This window comes from Chelonoidis abingdonii, chromosome 19 (genome assembly GCF_003597395.2).
Source record: "Chelonoidis abingdonii isolate Lonesome George chromosome 19, CheloAbing_2.0, whole genome shotgun sequence".
In the NCBI taxonomy this organism is placed as follows: Eukaryota; Metazoa; Chordata; order Testudines; family Testudinidae; genus Chelonoidis; species Chelonoidis abingdonii.
In genome coordinates, this window is record NC_133787.1 from 3,220,334 (window position 1) to 3,236,263 (window position 15,930).

Sequence of the window (15,930 nt, forward strand, 5' to 3'; positions counted from 1 at the left end):
TGGCTGCACATTCTCTCTGTAGGCTGATGTTAGATGCCTCTCTGGGAAGCATGCACCCAATGCAGTGGTTTTATTAGCAGATGGGTGTCCAATGCCTATCTACCTGCACAATGTCTGTCTCGGCTCTGAACAGCAGTGCAGGAAAGGAAGAGATATTTGCATTTCTTTAATTATCTGACTTATAGCAGCCCCCGAAGGCGACCAATCCAGGTGCGCTTGTGCTCAGGATGGTACAAACCAATGAGTAGCAAAGAGTGGCTGGAGAGCTTACATTTCTTTTGGAAAAGAGCCCTTGGCATCAAATCTTTTTAAAAAGCCACCACACCGGTGCACTGGACCATTTAAAAAAAAATGCACGTCATGTTATTCTACAATAGTACCCCAAAATCCACTACTGCTTAAGCTAGCAACACTACAGCATTTGGCGTCATAAGCACAAACTGGGAAATTTCATATGACAGTAGCATATAAGGTGCGACCCCTCCCAACCCCCACCTCCGGGAATATGCAGGGCTAGCAGGCAGGGACAGGGCCCTGACCGCTGGTCTCCGATTTCATTTAAAACACGTCAAGGCCAGATTTTGACACGCTCGGCAAGGAAAGACGCTTTTGATGGCAAATGTGCCACGCTCTCAAGGAAAGACGCTTTTCCCTAACTGCCGGCACTGTGAGTTCAGAACTTCCGAGGCATGAGCAACCCAGCTCCACTCAACTACTCCCTGCCCTGTCACATCCCCAGCAATGTGAGCTCTGCAGAGAGATGCACCAGACAGAGTAGCTAGACTCGCCGGCAGGGCTCGGGAGTCAGCGTGGCTGGCGTAAGAACTCTTCGGTCATTGAAGCAAGCAGCTCTGGTAGTTACCACTAGACAAGCAGCCCCAAGGAGCAGTGCACCCAAATAGACACACATGAGCTCAAGAACCGGGCTCAGTACACAAGGGATTCTGCTAAATAGATGGAGGACATTCTGCGTTACCACCTAGTCCCAGCTGCAGCTGATGGGCTATGTGAGCTCTAGCAAGTCACCTCCCAGGTGCCTCAGCTCCCCCTGCTGTGGAGTGCTAAGGGGCGGGGGAAACAGCCCTGTTCAAGAATTGAGGATCAGGAAAGCTATGGAAAAGCACTACCTGCTTCCCCAGTGGAGGTCTCTTCCATGCATACAATTCCCATGGGCCCAAAAGGGAGGTCAGTGCACACAGAGGCCCTGCAGGATGGGGCCCAAGGTCCATGCCAAGCAGCAAACCCCATTCCTCTCATCAGAACAGGAACTGGCAGGAAGCAGCAGACGTTACACCAGGAACGCACCACACAGGTTTCTCTTTGGGTTTCCATTCTAATTAACAATTGCTGACAGAGTCCAACCGACTCCATCACCTTCGCTTGGCAGGAGCCTTTAATAAACCTGGGAAGCTGCCAATTTCAGGCCTATTAAACTGACAGCATTTGAGTGCTGAGCTACAGGTTATTGCCGGTGACAGAACCCCCATCCTGTTATCTAGGACTCCAGCAACTCTATCCCATTGTTAAGTCTCTTCCGTTTGGTCTTTGAGTATCTAGAAATATTTTTTGACCTGTCAGCACCAAGTAATTGGGACCACGATGAAAACCCTTTGGACAGGCATCTGCAGTGTAACAACAGGAATCTCAAAGGCTGCCCTGAGAGACAACAACAACAACAAAATTGCGTGAACCCAAGCAGCTGCAGAGGTTACCCTGTCTCTGATTACAAGGTTAACAGTTTCCTTTCTCCTTCCTTCCCTCCTGCCCCAGTGTCTGCTGCAGACAGACCATCTGGCTCTGATCAAATCTGCTCACTCCTGCACGCTGCATAACTTTCAAGCTGGGCTTCTCATCCGTGCCTCAGCCGGTCACGGCCAAGCTCCGGCGGATGGCAGCGATCCAAATCGGAAATAAAAACTTGCACACTGCAGCAGCACGCTCTCCCCTCCTTGGGGAAAGTTCTCTAGGGCAGGGGAGAGTTAGAGGCACTAATCAGCCCAAGGATGATAAGGTCCCAATTCGCAGAGGTACCCACCACTCAGATCCCACCAGCTTGGCTACACTGCAGAAGCCAGCACATCCCCAGGATCACACCTAGGCCTCTCTTTACAGCGGTGCACTGCAGACACCATGGTGGCCACTGGGCATTGCTAATGAAAGCCAGTTAGCTCTGAACAGGCTCATCCCATCACCAGCTGGAGGAGAGGAGGGAGAAATCAATGCTGAGCTACCTACTGCTGGGCTTAAGGACTGTTGTTTCAGCAAACACATGGTGGGATGTAAGAGTGGTTTCATTTAAGGAGAGGCAGGAGGCCCCCCCGCCCCCGGACGATACTGAGCTCAAGAGGATAGGAAGCAGCAGGTCATGCATTGGCCTATGTGGTGCTCACGTAGCCCTAGGAGGAGGGAGGAAGAGTTGACTTCATAGGCCATGAAGCACTCGCAGGGGGGAATTGTTCAGAGCAGCAGGTTGAACTTACCTAGAGAATCCAACCTCCACAGGTTCACATGTCAACATGGCCAATTCAGCCTCTCATCTTTCTGGAGAAAGAAACTAAACCCTATTGGCTTTCCAGCATCGAGACTTTTTTGGACCCTGCCTGGTAGAAGTCCTGTCTCCTGTGTATGGATGTTAAGAGTCCAGCTACCTGTGAAGAAGGGGGACCACTTGCTGGGTGCCACAGCTGCTGACTTTTCCTGGTCAAGTTGCACCTGTTTTTTTTTAAAAATGTTGGTCACCCAGCTACAGGATAGCTGACTGGATTGACAGTTTATTTCCATTCTGCACCATACAACAAGAGAATGTTAATTACAGAATCTCTCCTGGCCTGGACTAGGCATACATCAGGAAAAACCCAGCTTGACTTTGAGATCCCAGACTTGAGTTAGCAAAGGGCTGGGGGAGAAGCCACAACTGATTTTCACTTGAGAACTGAGCAGACAGGATTCCGACATCACTGAGAAGCACTAGACTCAGGATCTCATGACACAGGAGCCAGTCGGTGGGTTTTTAGAGCAGTTAGATTCTGGAGAAACTCACTGCAAGGAGTGCTAGGAAAAGAAGGGATTTGTCCCTAAATCACTGCTCAAGATTCCCTTTCTTCCTACTGCTAGTGCATGCCATCCAGCACCCGACAACAGCCGGGGCATATACGATAGGTCAGGTCATGAAGCACTTGGAGACACTTCATGATGGAAGGCCTGATAATTTGGACATGAGGCCCAGGCCCGTGCTCTCCACCAGACATCTAGTGGCCATGCCACAACGCACGATGGCCAGGAGCCACGTGGCACTGGGAGAGCAAAAGGAGAGACAACGCTAGGTTTGCTGAATAGCTCGGCAAATAATTCCAGACCAAACCAACCCACCCCAGCAGACCTCCATGATGCCTAGCAACACGCTAGAGACAGTCACAAACTGCTCCAGGTGCCCAGTTGAAGTGACATTGGCCCCAGGACTTTCTCTACCCCAGAGCAAGGCTACCCTGCATGCCTGGCAAGGAGCAATTCTCACCAAGCAGCAGCTGCCTGTTACACGTCCTTATTTCAGACCTTTAGCAGAGAGTCACTAGCTACACATTGACCCCAACTGGTTTAAGGACACCCTGACCCCAAGTTCAGCTTCTCCTAGGCTCATCTCAGGAGGAAAGAGACGTGGACATTACAAAAAAGCCACAAAGCCATTCCGAAGTGCTAATCTGGGGCTCGCTCTTGGGCCCAGGACAGGGCTTGGATTCAAATGCCACAATCAAAAAGTAAACGAAGACGACACCCCTTTGAAATGTACATTTAGACCCAGCCGGACCTCACCTCTCTGACAAGTCAGAGCCCTGACAGCCCCCGGGACAGCCTGTAAATCACGCTGCGGTCACAGCGCTGGTTTGCTGGCCGCTCCCGGGGAAGGGAACCCCAAGCCAGCCAGCGACACGGGGGCGAAGGGAAGCCGGAGTCAGAGACGCTCCCGTCCATTACCCCGCAGGGCAGGGCAGGGCCGGCCCGGGGTTAAAAGCCGCGCCGCAGGGTACGGACAAGGCTGCGGCTCAGGGGCACGTCTGCACGCCGGTAAAGCCAGGGGCTGTGTTTGCAAACACCCCGCCCGGCAGTGGGGGGCGGATCCACCCTCCCCCAGACAAAGCAGCTCCCCGCTGCGCCGCTGTCACCCGTGCCCCGGCCGGAGCCCCCGGAGCCCCGTCCCGCCCGGCAGCAAGCCCGCGTGGCCACCGGGGAGCGGGCTGCTCTGCCGCGGCCGACCCGCTGCGGGGAGCGGGGCCAGCAGCCCCCGCGCGCCAGCCCCCGCATCCCCGCGCGCGGCAGCATCTGCACCTGGCTCGGCGGCGGCTCCGGGAGCCCTCGGCGCGGCCGGCCGGACCGCTGGGAACCAGGCGGACAATCGCTCCCGGGCGGGCGGCTGCTGCCTTCTACCCGCCCACCCGCGGCAGCCCCCCACAGCTCGCGGAGACAGCCCCCCCCTCGCGCCGCTAGCAGAGATTTCAGGGGAGGGGAGGTCCCACGCGACGCTGGAGTTGTAGTCCACGCGCGGCCAACAGCCCTGATAGACCGCCAGCGCTGCGGGGGGAAGGAACTACAGCTCCCATGAGGCACTGCCGCGCGGAGCGGCGGCTCTGACGGGGCTGGTGGGACTTGTAGTTCAACCTGGCCTTCCTGGGGCTTTCTTCCTCGGGAGGGCCGGGCCAGGGGAAACTACCGTTCCAGCATGCGAGCGCGCCCCGCCTAGATTAAAAGCGCGGCTACTGCGGCTGTGATCAGAAATGGGGAAAGGTTCCTGCAGGATTGTCAGGGGAAGGAGGAAATCAGGATGTTGTGAAGACCAAGCAAGACTATAACAGGAGTCAAAAAGGAACTAGATAAGTTCGTGGGAGAATGGATGCATCAATGGCTCTTATCCAGGACAGGCAGGAGTGGTGTCCCTAACCTCTGTTTGCCAGAAGCTGGGAATGAGTGACAGGGAAAGGATCGCTTGATCATCGTCTGTTCTGTTCATTCCCTTTGAGGCACCTGGCAGTGGCCACCGTCGGAAGACAGGATACTGTTTTTCTGTTCAAGTATAGCTACGTTTTAATCTGTTATAGAATGTCCAAGGAGACTGAAGTGTTCATCTACTGGCTTTTGTGTGTTACATTCCTGATGTCAATTGTTGTCCATTTATTCTTTTACACAAGGGACTGTCCGGTTTGGCCAAGGTATGTGACAGAGGGGCATTGGTGACACATGATGGCATATATCACATTAGTAGATGGTGCAGGTGAATGAGCCCTTGATGATGTGGTTGGGTCTCTGATGGTGTCCCCATATCTACTCTAGCGACACCATCAGAGGACCCAACCACATCATCAAGGGCTCATTCACCTGGACCTCTACTAGTGTGATATATGCAATCATGTGCCAGCAATGCCCCTCTGCCATGTACATTGGCCAAAACGGACAGTTTCTACGTAAAAGAACATCGGAATGGTAAACACAAAAGCCAATAGGTGAACACTTTAATCTCCTGGGACATTGTATAGATTTAAAGTAGCTATACTTGAACAAAAAAACTTCAGAAACAGACTTCAAGAGAAACAGCAGAACTAAATTAATTTGCAAATTTAACACCATAATTTGGGCTTGATAAGGACTGGGAGTGGCTGGCTCATTACAGAAGCAGCTTTGCCTCTCCTGGAATGACACCTCCTCATCTATGTATTGGGAGTGGACTACATCCACCCTGATCGAATTGGCCCTGTCAACACTGTTTCTCCACTTGTGAAGTAACTTCCCTTCTGTCACATGTCATTATATAATGCCTGCAGATGTAACTTTCACTTCATGCATCTGAAGAAGTGGGTTTTTTACCCACGGAAGCTTGTGCCCAAATAAATCTGTTAGTCTTTAAGGTGCCACCTGTCATAAGTAGATAGGTAAGGGTAAATTTTTTTACCTGTAAAGGGGGAACCAACCCAACTGACCAGAGGACCAATCAGAGAACTGATTTTTTAAAGTCAGGGGCGGAATTGGGACTCTGAGTCTTTTGTTCCTCCGGCTATGGAGTGAAACAGCTCTTCTTCTAACTCCAATCTTTTTTCTAACTTTCGTTACCAAAGTGTGAGTACAAAGGTAGCCAGGCAATAGGCTGTTTATATGCTTTGTTTTTGTATTTACATGTGTGTTGTTTTGCTGGATGGTTAAATTGGCGATCTTTTAATCAGACTGTTTATTCCTATTTTCTTATAAGCCATATCCCTGTATTGATCTCTTAATGCAGTGTTTAGTTTATATGTATGTTCTTTCTTTTTATATAAAGTTTTCTTTTTAAGACTTGCTTGAGGGTCTTTTTCTCTAGTTACAGCTACGGGAAGAAGGGAGGGGGGAATCTCTTTGTGTTAGCTGACTAGGTTTGAATGCATAGCCCAGAGGGAGGTAAATTATCCTCGCTGGTTTGTATTCAAGGAGCATAATACGGCATCACTCCGGTTAACCCAGGGAAAGGGAGGGAAGCTGGGGGATGAGATAGGGAGACCCAGGGGCTCTGGGGTCTCTCCAGGGAAAGTCTGGGGGGACCAGAGCGAGGCAGGCGCTGTATTCCTGTCTGGTGGCAGTGAGATAAGATCCAAGCTGGTAGAAAGCTTGGGGGAGTCCATAGTAAGCACCCAGATTTTGGACGCTAAGGTCCAGATTTGAGATAGATGTTTACCACACCACCAGATTCCTTGTTAGTGTTGTTCTGTGATTCATTAGGCACTACGATGATGTTCATGGCAACACTAAGTCCCTTTGCAGATTCAGGCCCATGTGTTTGTCTGTCCTGCCATACTCTCTTCTTGCTTTAAATTAACTGCTCATTTGAAAGTTAAACTGCTTTGAGCCTTAGAGAGTTTCCTTAAATACACAGTTCAGCTCATAAACCCATTATCCCACTTCTCGGAACTTGCTTAACTTCTTGGAATTCAAAATATCATACAATAAACCCACTTTTGTGTATTCTGATTTTTTCTCATGTTAAAAACAATTGCAGATATTCCATAGTATCTTTAACTAAGGGTCTCAGATCTAACCTGCAAACATTCATTCTCCCAAACACCCCATGAGGTAGGTATTATTCTCTTCATTTTAGATGGGAACCAATGAGGCTAAAGGACTTCCCCAAAGTCATCCAATGAATCACTAGAAGTACTTCACTGGAAACTGGAGTTTAGGAATTCCCTGCTTATTTTACCATTATACAACTCTGATATCTGTGAGCCTGGGGGATGCGTTTAATTGCTTAACTCTACCAATTACTTTGAAAGGGACACTGCATTTTAATTGCATTGTAATTAGAGTTGAGAGGCAGCACTGTCTAGTAGCAAGGAAGCAGGACACTAGGGTTCTGTTCGCTGCTGTGTGACCTTGGAGAAGTCATTTCCTCTCCACCCTTTCTCTAATTAGAATTAATATCTTTGAGGCAGAGATGCTTTGTTACTCTACACATGTACTGCCCCTCGCTCCATGGGGCTCAACTAATAGGGATTAATTTTCTTAATCAGGACAATAAGACGTTAGGATAAAGAGGCAGGTGATTTTCTTCTCTGCACCAAGGCACCCTTTTTGAGATGGTTTCTTTCTCCCTCTCTGATTTGAAAACATGTCTATGAAGATTTATTGTGGATGTCCCAGGCTGCATCCTCTTGGCCCTGGAAAGTTTGCTGCTGCCAACCGGATGGCTCTGATGGTTCCTCCTCTTTGAGTCTTATTTTAAGAGAACAATCCTCACATTTCACTAGGTGTACAGGCCCCCAGCTGGACCAGCTCACGGGACCTGGCGCCAGCACGAACGCTGCACACACTGAGCCAGAACCTTAGTGAGCAAGATTTTCTCTGCCCCACGTGAACGGAAAACGTGCCTGCGGCTTGGGGTGCAATGCACCCTGGGAAGTGTAGTTTAGCCCTGCATGGCGCCTGCCAGCCGTGGAAGCCGGGGCGGAGGCAATTAGCTGCGGCGTCTCCTCTAGACCCGGCCGGGCTAACGAACTACAACTCCCAGCATGCACCAGGGAGGCGCGGCTGGCGGGGAAGGGGCAGCTCTGGGAAGCAGCGTCCCGCAGCAGCAGGTAAGCCCAGCCCAGCCTGCAGCGTGGGGCTCGGGGCAGACCACCCCGGGCGCGCTGGTGCAACCCCCGGGCGCAGGCTGCTCCCTTCCCCCGCCGGGCTCGGGGCATGGGAGAAGGAGCAAGGTTCCCTTCGGGGTCTCAGTGCTGGGGCAGGGCCGGCGTCCTGCTCGGGCCCCGCTGGCCCCCGAGCTTGGGATCGGCGCCTCCCCGGGCCCTCATCGCGCCCCGCGCTGGAGCCGAGCTAAGCAGGAAGCGACGTGGCGTTTGCACCTGTCCTTGGCTGGGGGTAGAACTGCCCCAGGGCTGGGGCAGCTGGGGGAGGGGTGAGAACAACTCGGCTGCACCCCTATGCCGGGGGCGGGGTATTGCCTAGGGCCAGCTGGGCCAGCCCTGCACCTGCTGGGAACTCCGCAGCGGGCTCTCACGGCTGCTCTCGGCTCCTTTAAAGGAGCCAGAGGGGACTGGTGACGCTGGCTCATCAGAAAGACTAGCTTTAAAGCAGCTGGGGTGGGCGTCTGATCCCCACGAGCACGCGGGTGCCCACGGAGAGGTGGCACCCTTGAGCTGAAAGGCAGCTGGCATCCCATGCACGCAAGTGTAGAGCAGGTGTTCCTCGCACACAGCCCCCTGCTGCTGCTGTGTGTATGTGGGGGGGAAGCTGCTGCTGCTCCTGCTTCCTGCACACATGCAGGCCCGTGGGTACCGCTCCTGTGTACATATATGCTGACATATGACAGATGTTCCTTTCACATGTGCATAGGGATGTAGAGGCAGCATTCTCTGCACTCCTTACATTGGAGGGCAGGTAACTATGATGTGCACAAACACACCCTCCTTTTTATTTTCTGGGAGCAGTAACCTATCGACGACATTCATCATATGTTGTTTAGTTACATTCTGGACACTCTTTACAGCAAGAGTGTCTTGTATTGAGTGAGTTTCTTCCCCTGATCGTAGAATATCAGGGTTGGAAGGGACCTCAGGAGCTCATCTAGTCCAACCTCCTGCTCAAAGCAGGACCAACCCCAGCTAAATCATCCCAGCCAGAGCTTTGCCAAGCCTGACCTTAAAAACCTCTAAGGAAGGAGATTCCACCACCTCCCTAGGGAACCCATTCCAGTGCTTCACCACCCTCCTAGTGAAATAGGTGTTTCCTAATACCCAACCTAGATCTCACCACAGCAACTTGAGACCATTACTCCTTGTTCTGTCATCTGCTACCATTGAGAACAGCCTGATCCATCCTCTTTGGAACCTCCTTCAGGTAGTTGAAAGCAGGCTATCAAATCCCCCCTCATTCTTCTCTTCTGCAGACTTAAACAGTCCCAGTTCCTCAGCCTCTCCTCATAAGTCATGTGCCCCAGCCCCCTGATCATTTTTCTTGCCCTCCGCTGGACTCTTTTTTTCCACATCCTTCTTGTAGCATGGGGCCCAAAACTGGACACAGGACTCCAGATGAGACCTCGCCAATGTTGAATAGAGGGGAATGATCACGTCCCTCGATCTGCTGGCAATGCCCCTACTTATACAGCCCAAAATGCCGTTAGCCTTCTTGACAAGGGCACACTGCCTAGCCATTCGGTCCCTAGATTCTCAGGGCTTATTCTGTGATACGTTAAATCCATTTATTAGTAATGAAAACCCTATGTGAGGAGCATTTCCAAGCATTTTCCCTTAAATTACAGCAAAACCAAGCCTCTGAAGCCCTGTGTCGTGCAGAGGAATTTGCAGCAGCGATGGGTGGGTCTCTAGGGTCTGCCAGCCCTGCTGTCCCCTGCAAGCTATTTTCAGCACAATCTTTCTATGTCTGTTCTTGTTCAAATCCATTCTGAAACGCAGCGCAGGGTTTGTACCGTTGAAGCAGAAGCCCTGTTCCTGGTGCACTGTTGAAGGCTATTGGAAAGTCCACAGGAATGAGATCAAATGATTCTGCTTTATCCCTGGGTTTGCTGATGTGCTTGTGGACTCCTGGTAGATCTGAGGATAGACTCATTGGTGGGAATGTGAACTTGGCCTTTGTTCTCTCACCAGCTTCTGGGCAAGGGAGGACGCATATGGAATCACAAGCTGACCCCTCCCTCTCCCCAGCTGTTCAGGGCTGGATGTTGTTTATACCCCTCTGTACACCTAGTCAATGAGAACTTTTCCATTGATTTCGAGGGCCCATGAGTTCACCCTCTGTGTTTATGGGGGATGGCAACTGCCTTTTGTTGAGGGACCGTTAGTGATACACTTCCCCAATTGGTTACAATTTTGGAACATCTCATTCATGTCAGCATCTCACAAGACAGGTCATTTGTCAGCCAGGGGACGTGACAGGAGGTGGAGCCAGGAGAGGAATGAAATAATAGTAGGTGCCTGCAGGAGAGAGGCAGGGTTTGAAGCAGGTGCTTGTAGCTGGTTGGGAGAAGGGTCTAGTGGGCGGAGAGGAGCATTGAGGAGTCCACGGTTCTGCTCTCAGCTCTGATGCTCCTTCTCTGTGTGTCCTTGGTTTGGTCACAACCCCCTCTCCATTTCTCGGTTTGTCAAATGGGGCTGAGCACGTTGAGACCCGGTGGAAGGCACTATGGAAACGGAGAATATTCACGTTTACCGGGGGGCATGGCTGTGAAAAAACAACTTCTGACAGCAGGGGCAGCCCAAGACCAGAGACGATGGAGTAGGACAGTGGTCCCCCAACTTTTGAGGGTCGCACCCCCACTTACCCCTGTCCATATCTCCTCCCTCCCCCGGATCCAGGGCCAGGAGCAGGGCGTGGACAGGGGTATAGAGGCCAAGGCCTGGGCCGCAGCTGGGGATGGCTCTGGGGCAGGGAGCAGGGGCCGAGGGTGGGGATGAGGGCGGAGCCACAGTTAGGCCCCTGTCCGGGTGCAGAGCCACGCCGAGGCTAGGCATGGAGCCAGGAGCTGTGCCTAGGTGGCGCTCCCTCCTTGCCCCCTGTAGGAGCTGGTCCCGGCCCACTGTGCCCCCTGAACATTCCTCCACACCCCAATAGTTTGGGGACCTTTGCTCTAGAGGAAGCAGCTTCCATCATGTCTGCTTGAGGAGGCGGCTGCAGAATGAGTCTTCTGGCTGCCTTGTGTCTTGCTCATCTACCATGAGTGGGAGGAAGCTGTCCCTCCAGTAGAGCGAATAAGAGACAGAGACCTGAGCATGAGTTACTCAGCTGATTGCAGAAGTTACTCAGCTGATTGAGCTTCTCGGGTGGTCTGAAATCTGCTGCTTTCACCATTGATCTTCCAGCCACTGTGTGTTGGATTTCTCCCAGGCATGCTTCTTCATAGGTTGTTGATTTGCGAGGTATTGCAATGCCACGTGCTGGCCAAAACCATCTAGAGCAGGGGTCCCCAACACGGTGCCCGCGGGCGCCATGGCGCCCACCTACTGGCCGCCAGACAAGCAGCCGCCAAAATGCCGCTGAGAAGTGGCAACGTCAAGAAGTGTATTTCGGTGGCGACGCCTCTTGATGACGCTCCTTCACAGAGGCATTTCGGCTGCAACGCCTCTTGATGTTGCCTCTTCACGGTGGCATTTCGGCGTCTGCTTGTCTGGCAGCCATGGTCCTCAGCAGGTAGTCATCCAGCGCCCACCCCACGGAAAAGGTTGGGGACCACTGATCTAGAGGTGCAGTGGAGGAAGGGGAAGCACTCACGCTTGATTGGTGGTGCACTTGCATGCATTTTGTGCGTTGCTCTGTGAGATCCAGTGCTTTTGAGCATTGGGCCAGCGTCCAAGGTGCTAACAACCTGTATCTTATTTATATAGCACCAGTTGGACCTTGGATTACTTTTTTGGGGCAGGTGAAATATTCTGGACTTTATCCCCTTATAATTCAATGTCTTTCTTCCCTCTTTTAGCCCCATATTTCTTTGCTTTGATTCAGGGAAAGTTGGCAGTGACTATTGCAATGTACTGATATGTGCACGTAGTGTCTGGAGTGCCTCTAGTGGTATTTCTGGTTAGAATACTTCTTAGAACAAGATATTTCCCATTGGGCTAGATGACCTAGATTTTTCACAGGATGATTGAGAGTTTCTGTGTCTAGAAAGTGGAGAAACGATAAAGCCTGGTGGTTTCTTAGGACAGGCTCCATTTGAGGTGTCTACCCTCTTCTGGAGATAAGCTTGTTTCTGGAGGAGATGGTACGATGAGGTTGCTTACAATGGTATGTGGCCTGTCTGTGACTGCTAGTAGCAAATATCTCCAAGGGCTGGAGATGGGGCACTAGATGGGAAGGGCTCCGAGTTGCTACAGAGAATTCTTTCCCAGGTGTCCGGCTGGAGGGTCTCGCCCACATACTCAGGCTCCAACTGATCACCGTATTCGGGGTGAAGAAGGAATTATTCCCCAGGTCAGAACGGCAGAGACCCTGGGGGTTTTTCACCTTACTCTGCAGAGTGGGTCACGGGTCACTTGCTGGTTTGAACAAGAGTAAATGGCGGATTCTCTGTAACTTGAAGTCTTTAAATCAAGATTTGAGGACATCAGTAACTCAGCCAGAGGTTAGGGGTCTATTACAGGAGTGGGTGGATGAGCTCTGTGGCCTGCAATGTGCAGGAGGTCAGAGTAGATGATCATGATGGCCCCTTCTGGCTATAAAGTCTATGAGTCTGTGTAGAAACCAATTAAATCGTGTGCTTGCACAATACACTACAGACACAATGTGCAGTACAAGCATTTCCAAGATAGTATAAGATTAAATTTGATTTCTGAGCCTTCTGAATTCTGCAGACCACCTGGATTTTCCAAGAAACTTCTTGGCTTTGGAGAGAAATCCTTTTGAACATACACCTAGGCAACTGAGCAGAGCCAACAGATCCTCAGTATGCTTTGTGAGCCAAACACCAATTGAAAGTTCCTGATCTGTTTCATATCGTGATCTGTCTTTGCAAAATATTTACTAACTAAGAACCTGCCCTCAGAGGTATGAACACCCCTGGAATGGAGGGTGTTCGGAACTCTGAAATGTTCGTAACAAAACATTATGGTTGTTCTTTCAAAAGTTTGCAGCTGAACGTCGACTGAATATAACTTTGAAACTTTACTATGCAGAAGAAAAATGCTTTTAACGATCTTCATTTAAATGCAACAGGCAGCGAAACAGTTTCCTTTCTTTGTCAAATCTTTTTAAACTTTCCCTTTATTTTTTTAGTAGTTTACATTTGACACAGTACAGAACTACGTTTGCCTTTTCGTTTTTGTCTCTGCTGCCTGATTGCACACTTCTGGTTCTGGTATGGTTGAGCCGTCGGCTCATAATTCGGAAGTTCGGCTGTACTACTGTTGCATAATGGGACATAATCTGCAAATTAGGTGCCGGTTGCAATTAGTTAAGCCCTTTGTCTTTTATTGAACCAATTTCTGCTGGTGGAAGGTATAAGTTTTCGTGCTACACAGAGCTCTTCTTCAGGTCAGCGTAGCTCAAAAGCTTGTTCCTTCCACCTACAGAAGTTGGTCCAGAAAAAGATATTACCTCACCTACCTCGTCTGACTCAAATCCTCAGAGCTACACCAGCACCGTAAGCAAGTCCTATGTCTGCATTTTAGTGGCTAATGTCTTTGTTGTGCCATTCGCCTCCACAGCTCTAATTTAAGAGGTATGATCACGCTGACACTGGTCTCCGGCACCTAGATTGTATGGCAGATGGGACTCTGGAAATAAGTAGCTAGGTGTCTGTAGCTCAGGCCGGACTACACTACAAACTTACACTGGTCTAACTACATCGCTCAATGGTATGAAAAAATGCACATCCCGGAGTGACGCAGTTATACCGACCTAACGGCCAGTGTAGACAGTGCTCCGTCGATGGAACCGCTTCTCCTGTCGCCACAGCTGCTGTCTCTTGGGGAGGTGGAGCACCTTTGCCCATGGGAGATGCTCTCCCCTCAACATAGGTAATGTCTTCACTAAGTGCCACAGTGCATCTGCACTGCTGCAGCTTTTTAAATGTAGACCTGCCCTAGGTTATTGTGAGAGAGTCAGATGCCTTCTGGTTCCCCCAAAAAGGAATTGGCCAAAACTCCTCCACTGCTTTCTGTCATCTGTGCTTTGACCAAGGGAACATGTGCTCATGTACATTGCAGAGCCCGTTCCTGGCGAGTAAGCCACAGGATAGGTGTGGCGTTGGTCACCAGGAAAAAGCAAAACCCCTTTTGACTAGCAGTGATTAGGAGCTTTCGATTGGTGTCTGGCATTCATAGGGGCTCTGTAGGAAAGAGGGTTTTTCCTGGAAGCTGCAAGGGTAAGACATTATCTGCCCTGCCTTGAGATGGCATTTGCAGGCCAGGCAGACGGACAGATTTCCTAGTTTCACTGCAGTATCTTAGGGTCTCAACAGCCCATAACACGGGGATAGTGGAAATGCAGGCTGTGGGCTGGATGGAATTCTGTGCTGTAGCTTGTGGTTGCCTTTCTCTTCAATAGCAAAGTGGGGTTCGGGGTCGCATGCCCACACATACCCATGCTACATTTTGTGCCAAGCAGGCAGCCTCTAGGGACTAAATATCCCAGCATGCAATTCCACACCTCGCAGCTGGCCCATGGAGACTGCCCTTCCCAGCCTGGAACCAAGCAGCTGGAGCCTGCACATCCCAACAAGCAATGTCCCATCTCATCCCAAGTGTGATCCATATTCTTGACGAGAGCTGGGGCAGTCTGCTTTATCAGTGGGCTTCCTGGCAAGCTGCCAATGTGGCCCCTGGCTGGGCAAAAGCTCATCCCCCTGTTGTGAGGCTGCAGTCGTCAGGGCCCACTGTGCTAGGTGCGGTACAAACACCAAGAAGCAGGGTGTGCTCCGAAGAGCTCACAGTCTAGACAGACAAGATCAAGAGCGGAAAAAAGCTGCTTGCAACATTTTCAGTGCCAGTGGTTTGGGTGATACCCAGTGGAGCAGGCTGCAGCCCTTTAAGGCAGCTCCTCTCAACTGGCCCCATTAAGTTGCCCTCAGCAGGTTGTGCTGGCATTGCCCACCCTGGAGGTGCCTCCCCTCCAGCCCTCTTGCCCCCAGCCCACGGAGCTGGGAACCCCCAGTCACCCCCTCCCCCATGCCTGATTCAGCACAGGCTGGCCACCCCATGGGCTTGGTGGCAACAAAGTCTTTCAAACCCAAACAGACCAAAACCCCTTCCTGACAGAAGTCTTCTCCTCTCAAGCATCTCTGCCGGGGCACAGACCTTCATCCCTGGCATGGAGGCCAGGTCACCCCTCTGGCCTTTCCCCTGGGTTGGAGAGGTCAGCAGACCTTCCCTTGCTAACATCTTCCCTGTTGCAAGGGAAGAGGCAGCTTACAGCCTGACCTCTTTCCCCAAACTCATCTTGATTGGCTGAGATGGAGGGGAGCCCTGCCCCACCCTTCACTCCAAGACCCCTAATTCCAGGTAGCCTGGCATTTCCCAGGGATCACTTCCTTTCTCCCAGCACCTGCCTCTGCCACTCCCTGGAAACTTGTCTGTTCCTAAAACCCTGGAACCTTTCAGATTTCCCCCTCTCGCCTTAAAGGGCCAGTACACCCCATTACACCTGATTTGCACACAGATTCTTATAAACATTCCAGGTTTTTTTAACCGCCGTGGTTATACCGTCACTGGCTCAAGTGTGGATGCTGTTACAATAGCACAAAGGTGCCTTACACCAGCACATCTCATTCCCCTTCCCAAATGGGAATAGCTCTGCTGCCATACGCACACATACCGATCTAACTGCGTCCACACTAGGGGTTGCACAATTTTAACTCTTCCGTCATAGTCAGCTTATGTGAGCAGACAAGCAGGTCTTCGCATGTGACTGCTCAGGGCCCAAAGCAGAGCTCATCAAGCAGGTGGGAGCTGCAGTGAGACCAGACAG

The 15,930-nt window shown here is 51.3% G+C and overlaps 1 protein-coding gene across 2 annotated transcripts in view; it reads left to right on the top strand.

Moving 5' to 3' along the window:
• The first annotated feature begins 8,028 nt into the window (after positions 1-8,028).
• Positions 8,029-15,930, top strand: part of FCSK (fucose kinase) — a 36,864-nt gene continuing 28,962 nt past the window's right edge. Inside the window, exon 1 of one of the 2 annotated variants that reach the window (XM_032795407.2) lies at positions 8,029-8,087. The gene's annotated coding sequence lies outside the window, so the exon portion shown is untranslated. The remainder of the gene's footprint in view (positions 8,088-15,930) is intronic. The other variant, XM_032795409.2, reaches the window with a different exon arrangement.